This window comes from Podarcis melisellensis (assembly GCF_964234715.1).
Source record: "Podarcis melisellensis genome assembly, chromosome: 5".
Lineage (NCBI taxonomy): Eukaryota > Metazoa > Chordata > Lepidosauria > Squamata > Lacertidae > Podarcis > Podarcis melisellensis.
The window spans coordinates 101,010,804-101,031,842 of record NC_138537.1 but is presented as its reverse complement, the minus strand read 5'-3'; positions in this window follow the sequence as shown (position 1 = coordinate 101,031,842).

The following is a 21,039-nucleotide window of genomic DNA, read 5'->3' as shown; positions in this document are numbered from 1 at the left end:
GCCTCTGGGGACACTCTTTTGCCATGTGCTGAGCACTGTCGCAGATGTAACACTTCCTGTTCCCTCTAGGAGGCTTCGCTTTGACTGCTCCCGGTGTTAGGGCTCTGGTTGCTGACTGAGCCTTGGCACCACCTATCTCCATCGGTTCCTCTCCCCCTCCCAGCGGAGGCGTGGATTGAGCACGCGCTGTGTCCCTGGGAAAGAAGGGAGGTGCTCTCACCGGCATGTGTCCCAAACGCCCTTCATCTTTGCTCCAAGGACGTTCTTCCAGACGCACCCCAATCGTCAGCGCTCTCTGGGCAACTTCTTGAGTGCTTTGGGGTCGTTCCCCCCTTGCAATTTCGTCTTTCACAGCTCCGTTTAACCCCTCCCAGAACAGGTCTCTGACTGCAGCTGAATCTTTCTCCCATCCCAGCGCGTTGACCAATGCAAAAAAGCAGGAGTGATATTGCCTTACAGTGGCTCTCCCTTGTTTCAGTCCATGTATCTCTTTTCTGGCGATATCTACGTCTATCGTTGATAAAAAACACGCATCCATCGCCTTAATGAAGGCATCCGCATTTCGGAGAGCGGGATCCTTATCTCTCCACAGATTGCGCAGCCACACTTTAGCTTCTCCATGGAGATGAGTTAGTATAAAGCCCACCTTCTCCTGCTCATCTCTAAAGTCCTTCTCCAGCAACTGTAGCGCAAATACCACGTCTGCTCTGAAGTTAAGGTACTGCTGCAGACTCCCATCGAAATGAGACACAAGCCTGCCTCCTCTCTTTTCCAGCCCAATCCCCTCTGGTCTAGCTCCCGGTAGCCCCTGCTTAGTCAACATTTCCAACCTGGTTTGCAGATCCCTGCAGACAGCAGCTGCTTCGTCTTCCCTCTTCCTGGATGCTAGTATCTCCGCGTTAAGTTGCGTCACTGCATTTTGCAGGGCTACCATTTGATCTTCGGTAGTCATCTTGTCCTGCTTTTGTGAGCTCGTGAAGCACCAATCTTCGCCCCTCGCTGTGTCCACTCACGTTGCGAGGTTTTTAAGGAGACGGAGCTTACTGTCAGAGCTGCCTCTAGGTCCCAGCTCACAGAGGACCAACGCTAGTCTGTGATAATGTCCAAAAGTCTTTATTGAAGTTCAGTTTCCATTTCCAAGCCGCAGCGTGCAGCTCTACGTCTTAGAACCTAGACCGGCGAAGCTCCGTCTGAGTCCCCGCCCCCTATACACCAGTTTAAGACTCTAGCCTTACTCCACCTCTTCCCTTGTTCTTTCCTCCTCTGGGTCCATCTGCCCCCCGGGGTTTCCTCCTTTCTGGACTCTTCTGACGCTGACCCCCCTGACTCTTGTCCCTCCTTCCGGCGGGCTTTAGGACCTGGTTCCCTATCCGGGCTACCTGCTGTGCCGCTCACCTGTACTTTTGAACTTGGCACGCGCGCCCAGCCGGCAACCTTCCTCTTGACCGTTTCCACGCTCTCCGATGGAGGCGTGGTCAATCCTGACTCATCTCCTCTCGCTGGTGGTGAGCACACTGGTCCCGATACCTGGGACTCCTCCCCCCCACTGCGCTCTGGTGGGGAAGCTGGTCCTGATTTCCAACTGCTGCTCTGGGAGTCCCCGCTGGCCCCTTCCTTCTGGGGTATCCCCCTTGGCACCCCCCTTGCCCTGGCCATAGGCGCCCCCTTCTGTGAATCTTCCGATTCGCTGGAGAGACTCAGGGAATTCTTCGGACCACTGTCATCGCCTGCGCTCCCCTCGGATTCCTCCCCCTCGCTCTCCATTTCCTCCCTCTCCTGTGCCTCTGCTCCTGAGACCCTGTCAGGTGTCATCTGCAAATTTGATCAGGATGCCCTTGAGTCCATCATCCAAGTCGTTGATAAAGATGTTGAATAAGACCGGGCCCAAGACAGAACCCTGTGGCACCCCACTAGTCACTCTTCTCCAGGATGAAGAAGAACCATTGATGAGCACCCTTTGGGTTCAGTCAGTCAGCCAGTTACAAATCCACTGAGTGGTAGCATAGTCAAGACCACATTTTACCAGCTTCTTTACAATAATATCATGGGGTACCTTGTCAAATGCCTTGCTGAAATCAAGGTAGGCTACATCCACTGCATTCCCTTCATCTACCAGGGTTGTAATTCTGTCAAAAACCGAGATCAGGTTAGTCTGAAATCCATGCTGACTATTGGTGATCACAGCATTCCTTTCTATTTTTTAAAAAATAATATTTATTAGAGATTTTCAAATATAACAGAGAAAGAAAAAGAAAAAGAAAAGCATCCACAATCAAGACCTTAATTTCATGAACATCTTTCCAGGACTTCCCCTCCCCTCCCCCTCTTGTATTCCACTTCTTTCACATAGATTCAACAAATTCTTACCCCAAATTTTAAACTTATTATCATTAACCCAATTTAAAAAAAGATTTTTTCCCATCCCCTAAAATTGACCTAGTCCCTTCCACGAGTTCCCCTCTTTAATATACAATACAGATTAGAATAAAAAAAGATAAAAATAAAATAAAATCTAATTTAGCACCCTTTGGATTCCAAATTTCCCTCCCCCCCTTTCCCGGTTGCGTTCCCAATGTCCATCAATGTCTGCTGTCGTCCTGGAGCTCCCAGATCTAAACCATAGTTCTTCACCAGTCCACTTTGCCGTCTTTTTAATAATCTTTGCCGTCTTTTTAATCATCTTTAATATCAAATGTCCACTCTTGGAAGGAGTCTGATTCAAAAATGTCCATTTTTTCCATCCAGATCTTTGTATTTAAGAGTAAAAACTCCATTTTTTATTTCTTTAGACCTTTCAGATCTGAATGTCCCAAATGTCCAATTCTTGTTATTCTTGTTATTCTTGTTGATCTCTCTCTTCCTTTTTTTCCCCTGCTCTCCTGCACAAATGTTCTAATTCCAAAAGCTTCTAATTCCTCTGCAGAGGCTTTGTTATTCAGGTACAAAACATTACGTCAAGTCCCTTCCATTCTTCAATAGATAAATCTATTGTCTCCTTTAGTGTGTAGACCTCTGTAGACAAAATAGTGTTCCATTTCTGCAGTTTCCCAGGAGATAAAAAGTCCTTTTCCAATTCCATACCAACAATACTTGTAATGTCCCACAGCTCCGCTAGAGGGATTATAGTAACTCTGTTTCCTTCCAGATCACACCCAACAGTCAAAGTAACTTATTGTTCCTTGTTTTAAACAATTTATATCCAATTTATAACAAATATTGTGATGGTTCAGAATTTATCTGGTTAAATTCCCCTGGTGTGTGTCACCTGCTAACGTCAGCTTACAGAAGCTGGGCGGAGACAGAAGCTTTTAGAAGCTAAGAAGGAGGAGTTTTTCCCTGTACTTTCACTTCTTCCCTCTGTGTATCTGTGAGGAAGACATGGCTGAAAGAAGCCCTGGACTTTGTTTGCTGTAATGTTTTAATAAAGAGCTGTAAATAGACGGAGCTGTCTATGTGTGCTTACAAGAAGCAAGACTGCTTTACACGCTGTGTTCAACTCTGCTAAAAAAAGCCGTGACTGAAAGGAGAGACAGCAGGAGTTATTGCGCAGCCAGAGAGGAAGCCTGCCGGACCGCTGTAGGTGATTGATGCGGATCGTAAAGCTGTCTGACGTCGCGGCTCTATCGATAAGGCAAGATCGATAGATATCTCCACAGGTTATGGAGTGTCAGAAAACGCTCGTAAAGCAGTCGGTGTGAGCCTCAGGAATGCTTTGAAGTCAGCGTGGGTGCCGGAGAGCAGATGATTAATTGCCTGCTTCCGAGAGGCAGTGAGAGCTTCTGATACACAGAGAGCTGGAGCTAAAAAGCAGCTAAAAGCTGGAAGCTGAGACGCAGCTGAAATATCGTTTCTCCACGGAAGGGAAGGCCGGAGGAAGCTGGTACGGAGTAAGTACAGCTTGGGGCACCTTGGGAGAACGGGAGAAGATGGCTGAAAGCCAGAATATACCGCTGGAGCCTCTAACTCTAAAGAGTTGGGCAACGTGGTCCAGACAAATAAGGGGATGGTTCTTGGTTGAAGGCATCTGGGAAGCAAGTCAATGGGAGCCAAAATCACCACCCCTTGGCCGGCCAGCAGCTGGAGCAGGTGAAGCAAGCTGTGGGGCTGTGTTGGCTGAAAATAGCCAGAGGCTGCATCAAGAGCTAGAGATGCTCAAAGCATGCGTTGATGCGTCACTGAGGCCTCATTTGGAGGGCGTAACGACAGCGTGGGCTGCCTGGAATTTGCTGAAGGGCTTGTGTGAGGCATCAGCGAAAGGCCAGAGCCCAGGAGAGGCTGAAGGATGCCCAGAAAGCCCAATGGGGGCTGAGACAGTGTTGGGGAGCTGTTGTAATGCTTCTACACGTCTGTGTGATGGACTGAGTCCTGGAGAGGCTGGACTGGCAGGCCCTGTTCCCGATGTCTTGGCCTCTAGGAGCGCTAGTGAGCAGATCGGGGGGGCGAAGAGTTCCAAAGGCAAGTTTAAACAACTTTCGCTTTGTGCTGAAGCAGAGAGGAGCTTCAGGGGGGGCCAAACTGGTGAAAGGCACCGTTCCAGAAGGAGGAAGGCCAGGCCAGCTGGGAGGAGCCCCGGGCAGTGTTTTTCCACTGGAGTTCAACGTCGGCGTGGCTGTTGCCCCCACCGGAGCAGAGAGCCAAGGCAGGATGTTTGCAAAGATTTTTCCCATGGGAATCAGGGAGGTTTCCATGGCAACAGGCCTGGGAAGACAGGCAGGCGTGGAACTGAGCCAGGTGGTCGTGGTAAACAACAGGAAGAGTCTTATCAGGTTTCTGCGAGTATGGCAGTGTTTGAAGACGGCGGAGTGGAAAATTTCCAGCTCAGCCTTGTAATTGACTCTGCAGCTAACCGCAACATGGTTCCAGAGATCCCTGCAGTCGAGAGGTGGAATTGCACAGCAGTTCCGAAGGGGCAAACTATTAAGTTCGCGAATGGACAGAAAACTAGAGTTCTCAAATGTACTAATGCCTTTCTTTCTGTTTTACAGGAGACGGTGGATTTTTGTATTGTTCCAGAGATTCATCACTGTTTGTTATCTGTGCCTTATTTGTTAAGTAAGGGGTTCAAAGTTTGTTTTGAAAATGATGTCTGCACAATCTCCAAAGAGGGGAGGTTACTGGCCAAAGTGCGGAAGGGACAGAATGACCTTTTCATTCTTAAAACGTCTCTTGGAGGTGAGGGGAAGGTTGAGAAAGCACAAGCGTTGCGTGCTACAGTTCCCAACCAACGTGCTACAATTCCCGCTCATAATGTTACATGTGCATGCGTATGGCATCAGAGAACAATTCATGGGTCGGTAGAGGACTTGCAGACTCTGCCCGAGGTTGCCACGGGGTGTAGGATTCAAAATTGTGGAAGTGCCATTGATTGTGACACTTGCAAGCAAGCAAAGGTGAGAGGGTGCAGTTACCCAAAGGTGGAACGTGTGGCCACTAAACCTTTTGAGTTGGTACACATAGATTTGGCCGGTCCTGTCAAGGAACCAAGTCTAGGGGGGGCCAGGTTTCTCTTAACTTTTTTGGATAATTTCTCGCAGAGTTCCTGGGCTCACGGTCTCAAATCCAGGGAGGATGCAGCACAGCTGATCAAGAGCTGGATTGAGGGGGTGGAACAGAGGTTCTCCACCAGGGTTCAAGCGATCATCAGTGACAGAAATGCTGAGTACACTGGTTCTGCGTTGCAGAAGTTCTTGCAGAAGAGAGGGATACGCCACACAGTTAATTCACCCCAGCAAGGGGGGGTGGCAGAGCTGAGGAGTGAGGCTCTGGTTAAGGCTGCACAGGTGATGCTGAAAGAAGCCAGGTTACCTCCTGAGTTTTGGGTGGAGGCTACTAGGGCTGTGTCATTCACCTGGAATCGGGTCTACAACTCACTGGTAGGCGACACACCGTTCTCTTTGTTAAATGGCCGCAAACCCCAGGTTCACTTTCTGCGGACTTTTGGGACTCCTGCGCTTGTCGCTTTGCCTAAGGCTTTGCAAGGGCCAGATGGAGCCAAAGTCCAGAAAATGATCTTCTGTGGGTATGAGCCAGATGCCCGTGCATGGCGGTTTGCTTACCCGTCAGGTGATCAGAGTAAGGTGCTGATCAGTAAACACGCTGAGTTCTTAGAGGAGGAGGTAAAGTCAAAGACTCCTGTCAGGCGTGATGTTCTCTCAGATTGTCTCTCTGACCCAGAAGACAGTTCTGATGAGGCAGAGAAAGAAGGGGCTGAGGCTGCTGATGACGACCAGGTCACTGACCAGGGTCAGGAGCAGGATAGGGCATCTCCACAAGCTGTTATGAGACTGCCCAAAAGTGAACCTAGTTCTCCTGTGAGTGTAATGGAGAGGATTCGAAGACGCTTTAAGTCAGAGAGTGAATCCCATGGTGCAGAGGATACACCTGCTGATCAAAGTGAGTCAGAGGAAACACCTGAGTTTGTGCCTAGGAGGTCCAGTCGCACAACGAAAGGTATCCCACCAGAGAGGTATCAGGCCACAGGTGCGTGGGTAAGTTTCGCACAGTGCGATTCTGAGAGTTTTGAGGTGGTTCCACAAATGCCAAACAGGTTTGCCAAGGGAGGGCACAAGGCATTGGGGAAGGAATTGATCTCACAAGGTGTTACTGAAGATGTTGCACAGGTATCACGCAGGGACACAAGGGGGGGTGTGATGGTTCAGAATTTATCTGGTTAAATTCCCCTGGTGTGTGTCACCTGCTAACGTCAGCTTACAGAAGCTGGGCGGAGACAGAAGCTTTTAGAAGCTAAGAAGGAGGAGTTTTTCCCTGTACTTTCACTTCTTCCCTCTGTGTATCTGTGAGGGAGACATGGCTGAAAGAAGCCCTGGACTTTGTTTGCTGTAATGTTTTAATAAAGAGCTGTAAATAGACGGAGCTGTCTATGTGTGCTTACAAGAAGCAAGACTGCTTTACACGCTGTGTTCAACTCTGCTAAAAAAAGCCGTGACTGAAAGGAGAGACAGCAGGAGTTATTGCGCAGCCAGAGAGGAAGCCTGCCGGACCGCTGTAGGTGATTGATGCGGATCGTAAAGCTGTCTGACGTCGCGGCTCTATCGATAAGGCAAGATCGATAGATATCTCCAGCAAAGTCCTCATAACAAAGTTCTCTTTTACTCTTCCAGTTGACATCACCTTTGACAGCTGTCAAAACCTCTCTTTCTCCTCTCCCGGCACTCTCACAGATCGCTCCCGGGGTTTCGGGGGGGGGGTTGCATTTTAGTTCAGATTCCACTTTTCTCCTCCAGCCCAGTCTTATAATTTTCCATCGCGGAATTTAGTGACTTTATCAAAATAAGGTTGCGCTCGATCTTAGTTGTCAAATCCTTTGCTTTAGCTCCTCTACAATAGGGGGGGAGGCTGACTTCCTTTTTTGCACCTCCCCCGCTCGCTCCGAATTTGAAACAAATTATTTTTCTCCCTTTTTAATCCAGGTTCCAATTACTCACGGGTTATTCTTTTAAGTCCAGATTTTCAATGGAAGAAGTCAGCGCTCTCCGTCGAATGGCATGCGGCTTCGCTCGGCAGGGGAAGCGGAGGACTCAAAGCACCACCCCCCGTCACCCGTTCCGCAGCCTTTAAAAAGGCTCCTTCGCGGGTCGGGGGGGCGCAAAAGGTGCCAGCCGAGTCACCATGTCCATGGGTTTCAGCGCCCATGGTTTTTGAGGGTCCCTGCGTCGCCGGCGCGGTGGAACCCAGCCCCTGCCGAGCAGGCTCCCTCTGGAGCTCGGAGGGAGTCTGCCATTCGGCGATGGCGCCAACCCGGAAGTCCTCCACAGCATTCCTTTCTAGGTGCTCACAGACTGTTTGCTTAATGATCTGCTCCAGAAACCTTTGCTTCCTCCTACTGCTCCTTCTACTTTTTCCAATGCATCTCTTTGATTCTGATATGGAGTTCTGAAATCTCTTCCCAGATTTTGAAACTCTGGGTCTTTACTGTGTTTCTCCAAAAATTCCTGTGCCTGACTGTCACTAATCTATATCTCTTTTTTCTGTAAGTAAAAGAGACACCTCCTGGAAATTCCCACTTGTAATTTATCTCTGCTCTTCTAAGCATTGTTGTCAAATTTCCATATTTCCTTCTTCTGATTCTCAATTTAAATGGAATTTCTTTTAAAATGTCCACTTTTTGTCCCTCAACCACCAGACCCACCTCATAACTTTTTTGCATTATTGCATCTTTAACTTTTTTTGTTACAAACGTCAGAAGTACATCTGGTAGCTGTCTTTTCTCTCCTGACACTCGTGTTCTAACTCTGTAGGCATTCTTGATAAATTCTTCCATCCCATCTTTGGCCCCCATCCATTCTGCTAATATCCTACACAGATAGCTAGCAAGGCCTTGTTCCTTTTCTTTCTCTGGTAATTTTCTTAAGCGAACCGTTTTTACATTCAATTTCAATTGAATAAGTTCATTTTGTCTCTCCATCAGACCTCCTATTGCTCCCACCAAGGCTCCATTATCCTCTCTAATACCTTCAACTGTCTTTGCCACCCCCTTTACTACTTTCACTTCTAACGCATTTACCTTTTCAACCACTTTATCAAATTTCTGTGACAAGACCTCCTTGCTTTTCTTTATATCTGACCTAACTTCCATAAATTGTTTATTCATAGATTCTTCCATTGCCTAAATTCTGCAAAATGCATAGTCATAAGTTCTGAAAAATCTGGCTTGGCTACTTTTTCTATGTCTTCTTGTGCTGACTCTCTCCTCTTTTCAACATTTTTCTGCCGTACTGATTCCTGTTTGGCTTTCTCTACTATTTCTATTCTCAAAACAATTGCTTCAAAGCACTTCTGGCTCAAGGTCTTTACTCAGTTATATACAGATATGCACAGACCATTTCTCTCTAAAATATTCCAAAATAACCCAAAAAAGAAAGAACAGAAAAATATACATGCTATTTTTTAAAAGCCCCAGCAAGTTACCACAATCACAGGAAGAAGGTTGTGCTGTTTCTCTTTGTGGTGGTTTACTGTATTTAAAAGTTATGGACGTTGTTTATAACCCCAAATTCTCCAAATATGGCTTCTAATCCAAAGTCCTCCAAACAAAAGGATAAAATTGTAATCCAAATTGTGTTTATAATCCAGATAATATTTGTAATCTGATATATGGTATTTTCATCAATTGTAATTCCCTGCTCAGTCAAAGTACCTTTTTCTATTCCTACTCCCATACTTCCAGGCACTTTGCCTTCCTGGGATTTCCCCCAGTTATAGCAAAGTGTTCTCCTGCCAAACTTTGGTAGGATTTGCAAAGATCCAAGGTCCCTTTTGTTTTGTTTTGTTTTGTTTATTTTCCAATCTTTTGTCCACTCTCATTCATAAAAGGTAGCCTTCCCATTCATTAAAAAAAACAAAAGTTACTCCACTCCATTCATGAAGGCTGCCCTTGAAGTTCAAAAGGGCAACAGTTCAGATCTGGTTCTTTGTATCCACAAAAGAGGTAATTTGCAAGTAGTTAGCTTACTGCAGTTTAGAATGTAACAAGAGTCTGATGTGTTTCCAATTGTTCTTTGATCCCATTCACAGTTCTACGCTGCAGGATCTGTATTTTCAGAAGACGGAAGCCGGCTTCCTTTTTAGGTTCCATCTTTGCCAAATTAAATTCCAATCCAAATTAAATAATAAGTAAAAAGAAATTGGCAATAAATACCTTGTCTTATAACGTCTGCTGCTTCAGGTGGCAAGTCGTAGTTTCGGCTTTTTGAGCTGCAATTTAGCAGTGAGTGAACTCAAATCGATTCTCTCTCACACACCCCTCGCTGCCCATGCAGTAGCAGGGCTCCGTGAGTGCGGCGAATTTTCCCCCCATTTGGCTTGTCCCCTCAAGACCCTGCTTGTCTGCAGGGCTTTTTTAAAGGTAAAGGTAAAGGGACCCCTGACCGTTAGGTCCAGTTGTGACCGACTCCGGGCTTGCGGCACTCATCTCACTTTATTGGCCAAGGGAGATGGCATACAGCTTCCAGGTCATGTGGCCAGCATGACTAAGCTGCTTCTGGCGAACTAGAGCAGTGCACGGAAACACCATTTACATTCCCACCAGAGCGATACCTATTTATCTACTTGCACTTTGACGTGCTTTCAAACTGCTAGTCCTAGGCTCTGTGGTTTAACCCAGAGCATCACCCGTGTCCCTGGGGCTTTTTAAGGGGGGTGCTTAACCCTGGCACACACCCCTGATGCCCAGAGAGCCTGGTAACAGTCATCACTTAAGCAGACAACCCGTTCCTTGTAGTCATTTCCCTCTGCAGGCAAACTGGAAGCCGATTCTCAAGGTTCTTGCATCCTCAGCATGTAGACATTTTCAGAGATTTGCTGTGGTGACCCTTGCTTCTTTTGTTGACAAAATGGCATCTGAAAAACTCCTGGCTGTAAGTGAATGTTGACATTTCTAGTGAACTTAGCTCTAGGATCTATAATACAGTGGTACCTTGGGCTACAGACACTTCAGGTTACAGACACTTCAGGTTACAGACTCTGCTAACCTAGAAATAGTACCTCAGGTTAAGAACTTTGCTTCAGGATGAGAACAGAAATTGTGTGGCAGTGGCACAGTGGCAGCGGGAAGCCCCATTAGCTAAAGTGTTACCTGAGGTTAAGAACAGTTTCAGGTTAAGAATGGACCTCCAGAACGCATTAAGTTCTTAACCTGGGGTACCACTGTATTTGTATCACAAAGTTTGTATATCAAAGGTCAAAGAAAGACAAGTTTTTGGTAGAGAAGAATGAAGTTGGTCCCTAGGAACCAACTCCTAGTTGGAGATGGCGTTTATAAGTGATCCATGTTTCACAAGTATATAGTAAGGTTGGTAGTACAATAGCTTTGTAAACTAGCATTTTGGTTTCCCTGCGAATGTCCCAGTCCTCAAACACTCTGCACTTCTATCGGGAGAAAGCCGCACTCACAGAGCTCAGGCGATGCTGGATTTCGGCATCAATGTTGGCCCTTGTGGAAAGATAACTGCCTTGGTCCCAGTCCTCAAACACTCTGCACTTTAATCAGGAGAAATACCAGTCCCATAAAGATAGTAATCCTTCTTCCACTTGTGAGATTAAGAAATAAAGGAAAAATTACAAGCAAGGGTGTGCCTCAAACTCAGTCTGGAAACTCCCCATGAGCTACGTACACGGGATAAGGAAATCCAAGGGGCGTAGGCCCATATCTGATAATAGATGAAATGGTTAGTGTAGATTCGACAATGTATTAGAAATGTGTTGAACTCTGATAAGTAGATTGTAAGCCAAGCCTCTGAGAGAGGGGCGGCAGCTGTAGGGATAAAACTGCTGCGCTTATGCCTGATCAAGGCTCTTCGTATCTACGGGTACGGAGGGTCCGCCTTTGCAAACGCGACTAATAAAAGGGTTATCCTTATATTGAAGTCCTTTGTCTGTTTGTTTCCACGAACGACTTCTCACAATTCTGGCGCCCAACGTGGGGCCCTTGACGGGTGGCTCGAGCGATACTCGGACCCCGGGCAGGCGCCCCTCCGTCCTTTCGGAGTGGCTCGGGGCCGGGATTTGTTCATAGCGATCCACAAGGGCTAAGACAGGACTCAATATAGGTGGGAGAAACAGTCTCGATTATCAGCGGTCAGGGACCGCGAGAGCCCAGCGGGGACGCCCGCCTGTTCACTAGTCGCGAGAAGCGGCGCTGGACTGTATTGGGTGAGTAGACGTGAGAATTTTGTAAACTGTGCTACGGGGCGGGGGTGAGAGGCTCGTCTCTTGAGTGAAAGAGAGGTTCCATACGGACGTGTGAGTGTGGATCAGGGCTCTGCCCTGACGAGAGGATTAGCTTGCGGTTCCGTCTATCCCGTGAGGGAAGCGGCCAGGCGATTCCGTGTGATTGTGATAGAGAGTGAAGTTGGAGATATTGTAAACCATGGGTAAGGGTCAGAGTAAGAGACAGAAGGAGATAAATGTGAAGGGTCCTATAGACCCTAATAGTCCATTAGGGCAAGTATTAATACAATGGAATGAGGATTATATGAGACAATATACAGTTGGATTGTCAAAAGTGACTATGATTAACTTCTGTAGGGTGATTTGGCCAAAATACCCCATAGGGTCGGACGAAATGTATAACTGGAACCCTGAGGGGGAGACTGAAAGTTATTGGATGACACAATTGAAAAAGTACCTTATAGAAAATAAGAGGAACAGGGAGAAGCCTTATTTGGAAGTGTGGTTTCACGTCCGGTTTTTTGGACCGGACCCCCCACCTCTTAAGCAACTCCCTGTGAGGACTAAGGAGGACGAATCGGAGGACGAACAGAAACCAGTTCCTTCGGTTCAACCTCCCCCGGTCGTACTGAGCGCACTGATCCCCCTCCCTTCGGTTCAACCTCCCTCAGTAACACCTGGCACACCGATGCTCCTCCCCTACATACCATTAGATGCACCGGTCAGAAGTCAGGGACAAGGGAGAGAGATAGAGACCAAAGTTTTAGGTAGGGAAGGGGAGGGAGGATCAACAGGCGAGTTCAGTACCCCATCCGCTCCGCCTCCCTATTCTGGGCTACGAAGAGAACTAGCCCAACTAAAGAGGGACGTAGAAAACTTACCATTCAGTCCCGCTAGATTTGGAGTCAATAGTGATTCTCCGGTCCAGAGTTATCCACTTAGAGAAACACCAGGAGGTATCAATGCTAACGGACAGCCAGTCATGGTATATGTGGTCAGTCCCATTAAGCCATCAGAACTTAGAGAACTGAAACAGACTCTGCCAAAATTACATGAGAATAGTCAGGAGGTCGCCAACCTCCTGCAAATGTGGATGGGGCCACACCTATATACATACACAGAACTGATGTACATTCTGGGACATTTGTTTACCCCGGAGGAAAAAGTCATGATCAGGAGGGCGGCTATGAACTATTGGGACACCCGACAACAGGCACAACAGGGAGCGGTCGCGGCGGATGCAAAGTATCCAATAGCCGACCCTAATTGGAATATTAATGATGTCACCCATCGGACCCACATGCAGGACTTGAAAGAAATGATCTTAGAAGGAATTAAACGAGCTGTACCTCAAAGCACGAACCTCACTAAAGCGTTTGAGGTCAACCAACAGAAAGAGGAATCGCCTGGCGATTTCATACAGAGAATCAGAGACCACTTGACTAAATATTCGGGGGTGGCGCCGGATTCGGCGGCATTTGATAACCTTTTAAAAATGCAGTTTGTCACAAAGGCGTGGCCAGATATTCAAAAGAAACTTCAGAAGATGAATTGGCAGGACGCCGCCATCATAGAACTAGTGAGAACTGCCCAACAAGTTTATGTAAACCGAGAGGCAGTCAAAAACAAGCAGAAATGTCAAATGATGGCAGCCACGTTGCAGAAAGCGTGGGAAAATCCAAAACAACAGAAAGATGAGTCCACCAGAGGGCAGGGATATATAGGGTATCGAGGAAGGGGAAGAGGACGGGGGAACTATTCTCAGGGCCCCGGTGTTATTTGCTATAGGTGTAACAAACCTGGCCATTTTGCCCGAGAATGCCGGACTCCGAGGACTCAAATTCAGGAGAAAGACAATGCAGGAAGGGGGAGTCAGACGAAAAGACAACCGGAGATGGAGGAGGACACTGGAGCGGCAGAGTTGTTCAGTTTATACGAATAGGAAACCTCCGGCTCAGTCCGAAGGGCCCGGAATGAGCCACTGGTGAATTTATGTGTGGGGCCCTCTAGAAAATCATTGGTCTTCCTGGTAGACTCAGGAGCAACTCGGTCTTCCGTTTGTACACCCATTTCTGGGGTACGCAAGACAACGTCAAATTTGAAAGTGGTGGGAGTAAGCGGTAAGGCGAAAGAAGTTATACAGTTAGAGGAAACCACTATAACAAGAGGAGACCGATCAGCGAAAGGGTCATTATTGTTTATACCCGAATCAGGAATAAATTTGTTGGGAAGAGATCTGATGGTAGAATTGGGGTTCCGATTAATGGACTTAGACTTAGGGACCCCCATGTATCTTTTACGAGAGGAAGATGAAGGACAAATAGATTCAATAGTATGGGCAGGTGGTGGAACGGTGGGAAAACTAGATATAGTCCCCATTAAGATCATAGTAAAACCAGGAATCACCCAGTCATGGACCCCTCAGTACCCTATGACCCGGAAGGGAAGAATGGGGCTGCAGTCAGTGGTGGATGGGTTATTAAAACAAGGACTATTGGAACCTACCATGTCACCTTTTAATTCCCCCATCTTAGCGGTACAGAAAAAGGACGGAAAATATCGGATGGTTGAAGATTTGAGAAATGTAAACAATATAGTAGTTCCCCGTTTTCCAGTGGTACCCGACCCGTATACTCTCCTTAGCCGTATCCCCCCCTCCACTCGATGGTATACAGTAATAGATCTAAAGGATGCATTCTGGGCATGTCCTCTGGACATTGAGAGTCGGGATTTGTTTGCTTTTGAATGGGAAGATACAAAGACAGGCAGAAAACAGCAGTACAGATGGACAGTCTTGCCCCAGGGGTATCAATCAATCAATCAAAACTTTATTAGCAAAGCCAACAGGCCACAGCTATGCAAGAATTAAAAATAAAGTAAGGATAAAAGGAAGATAAGAACAAGCAGAAGGAGGTCCGTCAGATGAACAAGTCTGTCACTCAGATGGTGGCCCTCAATTTCACAGCTCTCTCGATGTACCTCGCGACCTTCTCTGTTATCTGACTATCCGTATCAGATAAGAGAAAAAACAGTGTAATGTCTTGTGAACGGCCGGGGTTGGAGAGAATGAGTGGAGTAATAATCTCATTCCTTAGGTCTTTGTAAAGGGGGCAGGATAGGAGGACGTGGGACACTGTTTCCGTGTTACCATCTCCACATGGGCAGAGTCGTTTTTCAAATGGAGTCTTTTGGTAACGACCTTCGAGTATGGCAGAAGGAAGAACATCCCATCTAGCCAATGTAAAGGCACGTCTGTATTTTGGGATGGTTAATTTAAACAAATATGAAGCTGGAGAGTCAAAATGGGAAGGGGGAAAGTAGGTATACCATGGGCACAGTTTCTTTAAGATAGTCAGGTTGTTTTGCCGTTCAATGTCTTTCAGGCGCTGGCCTATTAGACTCTTTGCTTTAATGAGGCCCATTGATAGTAGGGACTGCGAATGCAGACCGCATGTAAGGAGTTTTTGATGCACAGTTTTGAACCACTTGCTTTTGTGAGGGTCTTGCATTACTAGAGGCAGTAGACCGGGTGGATTTAGATTAAGACGAAGCCAATAGTTGAGTGTTCTTTGCCAGGTCTGAGTTTCTACAGATGGAAGGCAGGCCTCGAGTCGTAAAGCTGCGTTTGGAACACAGGAGGGGACGCCGAATATCTGCCTTAGGAATTTAGACTGAACAGTTTCAAGACTGGAGCAGTGGTTCCCCGTCCAGATTTGTGCCCCATACAGTAACTGCGCCAGAGGTTTTGCTTGAAAAACTTCAAAGGCTGCTGGGATGTATCTGCCCCCTTCGTGTAAAAGAAGCGGGACAGCATCTTAATACTTTGAGCTGCTTTTTCTTTGGCATATTTTTGATGGACATCCCAGGACCCGGTCGACTGGAAAACGATACCCAGATATTTGAAGGCTTTAACCTGTTCAATTGTCTGGTTATCCATCCTCCAGCTGTACTGTCTGCATTTCCTTGCAAAAACCATGATTTTGGTTTTCTGATAGTTTATTGCCAGTTGCTCTCTCCTACAGTATGCTGAAAATTTACCTATGAGCCTATTTAAGCCTATTCTTGTTCGAGATAGGAGTATCGCATCATCAGCATACAAAAGCACTGATATTGGTTTGTCAGCCAGTTTGGGGGCATGGAAGTCCGGAGATGACAAACAGTTAACCATATCATTGATGTACAAGTTGAATAGAACTGGGGCCAGGATGCAACCTTGCTTGACCCCCTTGCTGACAGGAACTGGTCCTATAAGATGGCCATTTAACGAAGTTCTTACATACAGCACCGTGTCTTTATATAAACAGCTGATCAGAAATAATAGTCTTTTGTCTATACTTGATGTGCTCAATTTATCCCAGAGTCTTGCACGTGGAATTGAATCGAAAGCAGCCTTTAGATCGATAAAGGCTGCGTATAGCACCCCACGGGATTTTTTGGCATATTTGTCAATTAAATAGGCTAGGGTGAAGCAATGGTCTATGGTGGATCTGCCTTGCCTGAAACCCGCTTGCTCTTCCGCTAGAATAGCTTCAGTTTCCAGCCAGCTAGTTAGCTTAATATAAAGATGTTTGGCATATAGTTTGCTGGGTATAGGCAGAAGGCTGATTGGTCTATAACTCGCCGGGTCTGGGGTATACGGAGAGTCCACTTCTCTTTGGGCAGGCAATAGGAGAGAAGCTGGCTGACTTCGTTCCCACTGGCCATAACCGTCTGTTGCAGTATGTGGATGATTTGTTATTGATAGGAGAAAAAGAAAAAGAAGTGAGGCAGGATTCTATAAGATTATTGAACTGGTTGGGAAAATTAGGAGTAAAAGTGTCAAAGGAAAAACTGCAGTTCGTGTAAAAGAAAGTAAAATATTTAGGGCATCTGTTGGAGGGAGGAACAAGAAAACTAGACCCAGAGAGAGTTAAGGGAATTTTGGAACTGCAACCCCCAAGAAATAAAACAGACGTGAGGAGGATGTTAGGACTACTGGGATACTGTAGATTGTGGATAGACCAATATGCAAAATTGGTTCAATTTTTAAATCAAAAACTCATTGGGGACGAAAAGGTAACATGGGAACAGGAGGATGGATTAAAATGGGAAGAAATAAAAAGGACACTGAAAGGGGCCCCGGTCTTAGCACTGCCCAATCTTCAGCAACCGTTCCACTTGTATGTAACGATCGGTTCCCAGACTGCTGTAGGGGTCTTGGCCCAAAAGAGAGGGGGGCGATATCAGCCAGTTGCATATCTTAGCAAAACCTTGGAACCAGTAGTACGAGCGTGGCCCACCTGCATCCAGGCGGTGGCAGCAGCGGCAAAAACACTTAACTAAATTATACTTGGAAAATGGGCTACCCTGGACGAAAAACCTTCCCCTGGCTTTGTTAAGAATACGAATAGCACCAAGAAAGGACCTGGGAATCTCCCCCTTCGAATTGGTGATGGGAAGACCATACCTAGCCCAGCTGGGTCAGCCCCTGGTAGAATTTAAAGATTTGTTCCGAAGAAAATATTTGCGGTCACTCTCCCAGTCTTTGTTGTCTCTTCATAGACGTGGCGTTTTGGTCCAGCGTCCTCCACTGTTGGAACATCAGCACACATTTCAGCCTGGTGACCGGGTCCTGATAAAAGCGTGGAAGGCGGAGAAGCTACAACCTGCTTGGGAAGGTCCGTTCCAGGTACTGCTTACCACCGAATCTGCAGTAAGGACCAGAGAGCACGGGTGGACTCACTATCATAGGGTCAAGAAAGGGATCCTTATGGGTATACATACCACAAAAGTTAGCAAAAAGCCCATTTCAGTATATGAGAGCTTCGAGGAAGAAATACAGCAGTTAAACAACTTACCCCTACCCCCAAGAGCCCATAACATGTTTTTAAGCCTGGCTGAGACCATCGCCAAAGAGTTAACTGTGAGGAATTGTTTCGTGTGTGGAGGGACAAACATGGGAGACCAATGGCCTTGGGTGGCTCACGAGGTAAATTACACTGAGGTCTGGAGAAATGAAAAGAAATACACATACCATCACCCAGGCAATGAGGTCTGGCAAATATCAAATAGCCTGGTGGGAATGGAATGCTTTGTCAGGAACACGCCAAGTACAGAGGGGAGCACCAAGGTGGGAGATACCCCTTGTGTGGGACAGTGGAATGATAAGCAATGGTGGAGTTCAGATAACATTACCAGAGAATGGCCACCTGCATTAGCTAACATGATTAACATGACTTTTCTCCAGGACCCCCAAAACACCTCGAAAGAATGGACAACCCCAGATGGATTTTATTGGGCATGTGGGGGGTATGCATACAACAGGCTGCCTCTAAATTGGGTAGGGTCCTGTGTATTGACCACCCTTCGACCCAGCTTCTTCTTACTCCCCTTAGAGACGAAAGCTAAGCTGGGTATGCCTGTATATGAAGAAATTGGGCCCAGGAGAAAGAGGGCGATTCACATAGGGACATGGCAGGATAATGAGTGGCCCCCCGAAAGAATAATTCAATATTATGGTCCCGCGACTTGGGCTAATGATGGGACAGCGGGATCTTTTGGGAGGGACCCAATTTATCTATTAAATCGTATTATTCGCTTGCAAGCTGTAGTAGAAATTATAACTAATGAAACCGCTGCCGCTTTAACAAAACTCGCTAAGGAAAGTGCAAAAAGTCGTACCTATATTATGCAAAACAGATTAGCGCTCGATTATTTATTAGCGAAAGAGGGTGGGGTTTGTGGAAAATTTAATCTAACAAATTGCTGTATTGAAATAGATGATAGCGGAAGGGTAGTAAAAGATATAGCTGACCGAATGATAAAGTTAGCGCATGTTCCTGTGCAAACATGGGAAGGCCTTAACTTCAAGGAATTATTCAGCTCATGGTTTCCAAAATTACCTGGATTACAAGCCATTGTAGCTTTAATTGGGTTAATAGCCGCTGGATGCGTACTAATCCCCTGTGTATTGCCCATTTTCGTTAAGACTATTAACAACTCACTCTCCCTAATAGCCCAGCGGCATGTAACCACTCAACTAATGGCAATGAGATACGAACCCATACCGACAGATGAGGAGGAGAGAAATTACTGGGAAGAAATAAAGGAAAAATTACAAGCAAGGGTGTGCCTCAAACTCAGTCTGGAAACTCCCCATGAGCTACGTACACGGGATAAGGAAATCCAAGGGGCGTAGGCCCATATCTGATAATAGATGAAATGGTTAGTGTAGATTGGACAATGTATTAGAAATGTGTTGAACTCTGATAAGTAGATTGTAAGCCAAGCCTCTGAGAGAGGGGCGACAGCTGTAGGGATAAAACTGCTGCGCTTATGCCTGATCGAGGCTCTTCGTATCTACGGGTACGGAGGGTCCGCCTTTGCAAACGCGACTAATAAAAGGGTTATCCTTATATTGAAGTCCTTTGTCTGTTTGTTTCCACGAACGACTTCTCACACACTTGAATCCTTTGGCACCCAGTGGCTGAGTCAGTTAGCAGAATACTTTATTGCCTCTAGCTCAGAGCATGCCTCTTAATTAAGTCCAAATTTCATCTTAAAAAGCAGGTGTCCAGTGCTCATGGCGACAGATTTGGAGAGTTGCCAAAGAAACACATGGCGATTTATACCCAGCGCCCCCTGCCCCTCATTCCTTCCGGACTGGGATCAAGTGTTGGGTCATCTGTGGGTGAAGCTGCCCCCCCTGGCCCTGTGTGGGTTGGGAGGATGATTACTCCCATCTCATCCTCAAATTCTGAACGAAACGGCTCCAGTGTAATGGACAGCTGTTCACCATGGCAGCCAAACAGGAAGTAAAAAATGTGGATGGATTTTCATCCGAGTTCCAGATTGGTGGGGAGGGGAATTTACATTCATATCAAATGTAGGAGCCTCTATAATTGACTATATTATGGTGTCATATAACCTTTTAAATAGAGCTCTTGAGTGCAAAGTGGAAGCGTGGGTCAATAGCGACCACTTACCGCTCTGTCTCCTCCTCAAGGCAAGAAAGGATCTATTTTGTACGGACAAATTTGGATTCCCCAGGTCTACTGACATGGAGTTGAGGTTCTCACGCATTAGATAGTCCAATGAACTGGATGAGGAAGTATCTGGGAGGTTACGCTCAGATATATTCCTCATTAGGAGAGACAACCTCTTAAACTCCTCATGCTCTGAAACTAGAATAAACTTGTTCCATGATTTTATTTCACTTTTTCAACCCTATTTGACCCCCCAAAAGGCAGGGCGATGACCATTATACTCCAACAAATCTAAACCCTGGTTCGATCAGGAATGCCTTGCTATGAAGTGCTCTTTGTTGGGAAAATACAGGAACTATAGGTCTGCCAATCTACCCTCACTCCCTGCAGAATGGTTTGAAGCTAAACGAAATTATAAAGCTTTGATCAAAATGAAAAAGCTTCAGGCCCAAAGGGAAGAGTGGCAATAGAGGCCTCTTGATGGAGAGACTCAGCCACCTTTTGGAAAATAGATACAAAAGGTTGGCAAGATTCCCCCTCCAAAGTGGAATATACCATCTCTGTTGGGGTTTGGGAGTCATACTTCCATTCCTTATACACAACTAACCAACATCTACAGGCTCTATCCCTACCTCTAAGTGATACTGGTGCTGAGTGGCCCCTGGTGTCAACTGAAGAAGCTCGCAGGCTCATTCAATCTCTTAAACCTGGCAAAGCTCCTGGTGCAGACAATATTTTACCTGAGCTTCTTAAGGCCAATGCTGATTGGTGGGCCCCAGTGCTTGCTGCCTTGTTCACCAGCATAGATCAGTTGGCTACCATCCCAGAGGATTGGGGTCTAGCAACCATCATCCCAATATACAAGAAAGGGAACAGATTGGACCCTGCTAATTACAGGCCAATTAGTCTCTAAAGCATTATCAGTAGACTATATACTGTCCACTTATGTAATAAACTTAAGGCATGGATGGGGCAAGAACATGTCCTTACAGAAGCACAAGCTGGTTTCAGGGCAAACCGGTCAACTTTAGACCAAGGCCTAGTACTCCAACATCTTGTGGAAAAATATACCTCAAGAAAAGGAGGGTCCCTCTATGCAGCTTTCATAGATTTTAAATCTGCCTTCGATTTAATATCGCGAGATAGGCTTTGGGGAAAACTAATTTTGTTGGAAGACAGAAGTGCCTGGCGTGCTCTGGTCCATGGGGTCATGAAGAGTTGGACACAACTAAACGACTAAACAACAACAAGTGCCTCAAACATAGACGTCTACTGTGTCTTATCCGCAGTTTATATGAAAATACTCGGGTCCGGGTTAGGTGTGACCAACAGGTCCATTTATCCAAGGTAATCCAAACCTCCCAAGGTGTTAAACAAGGCTGCGTCC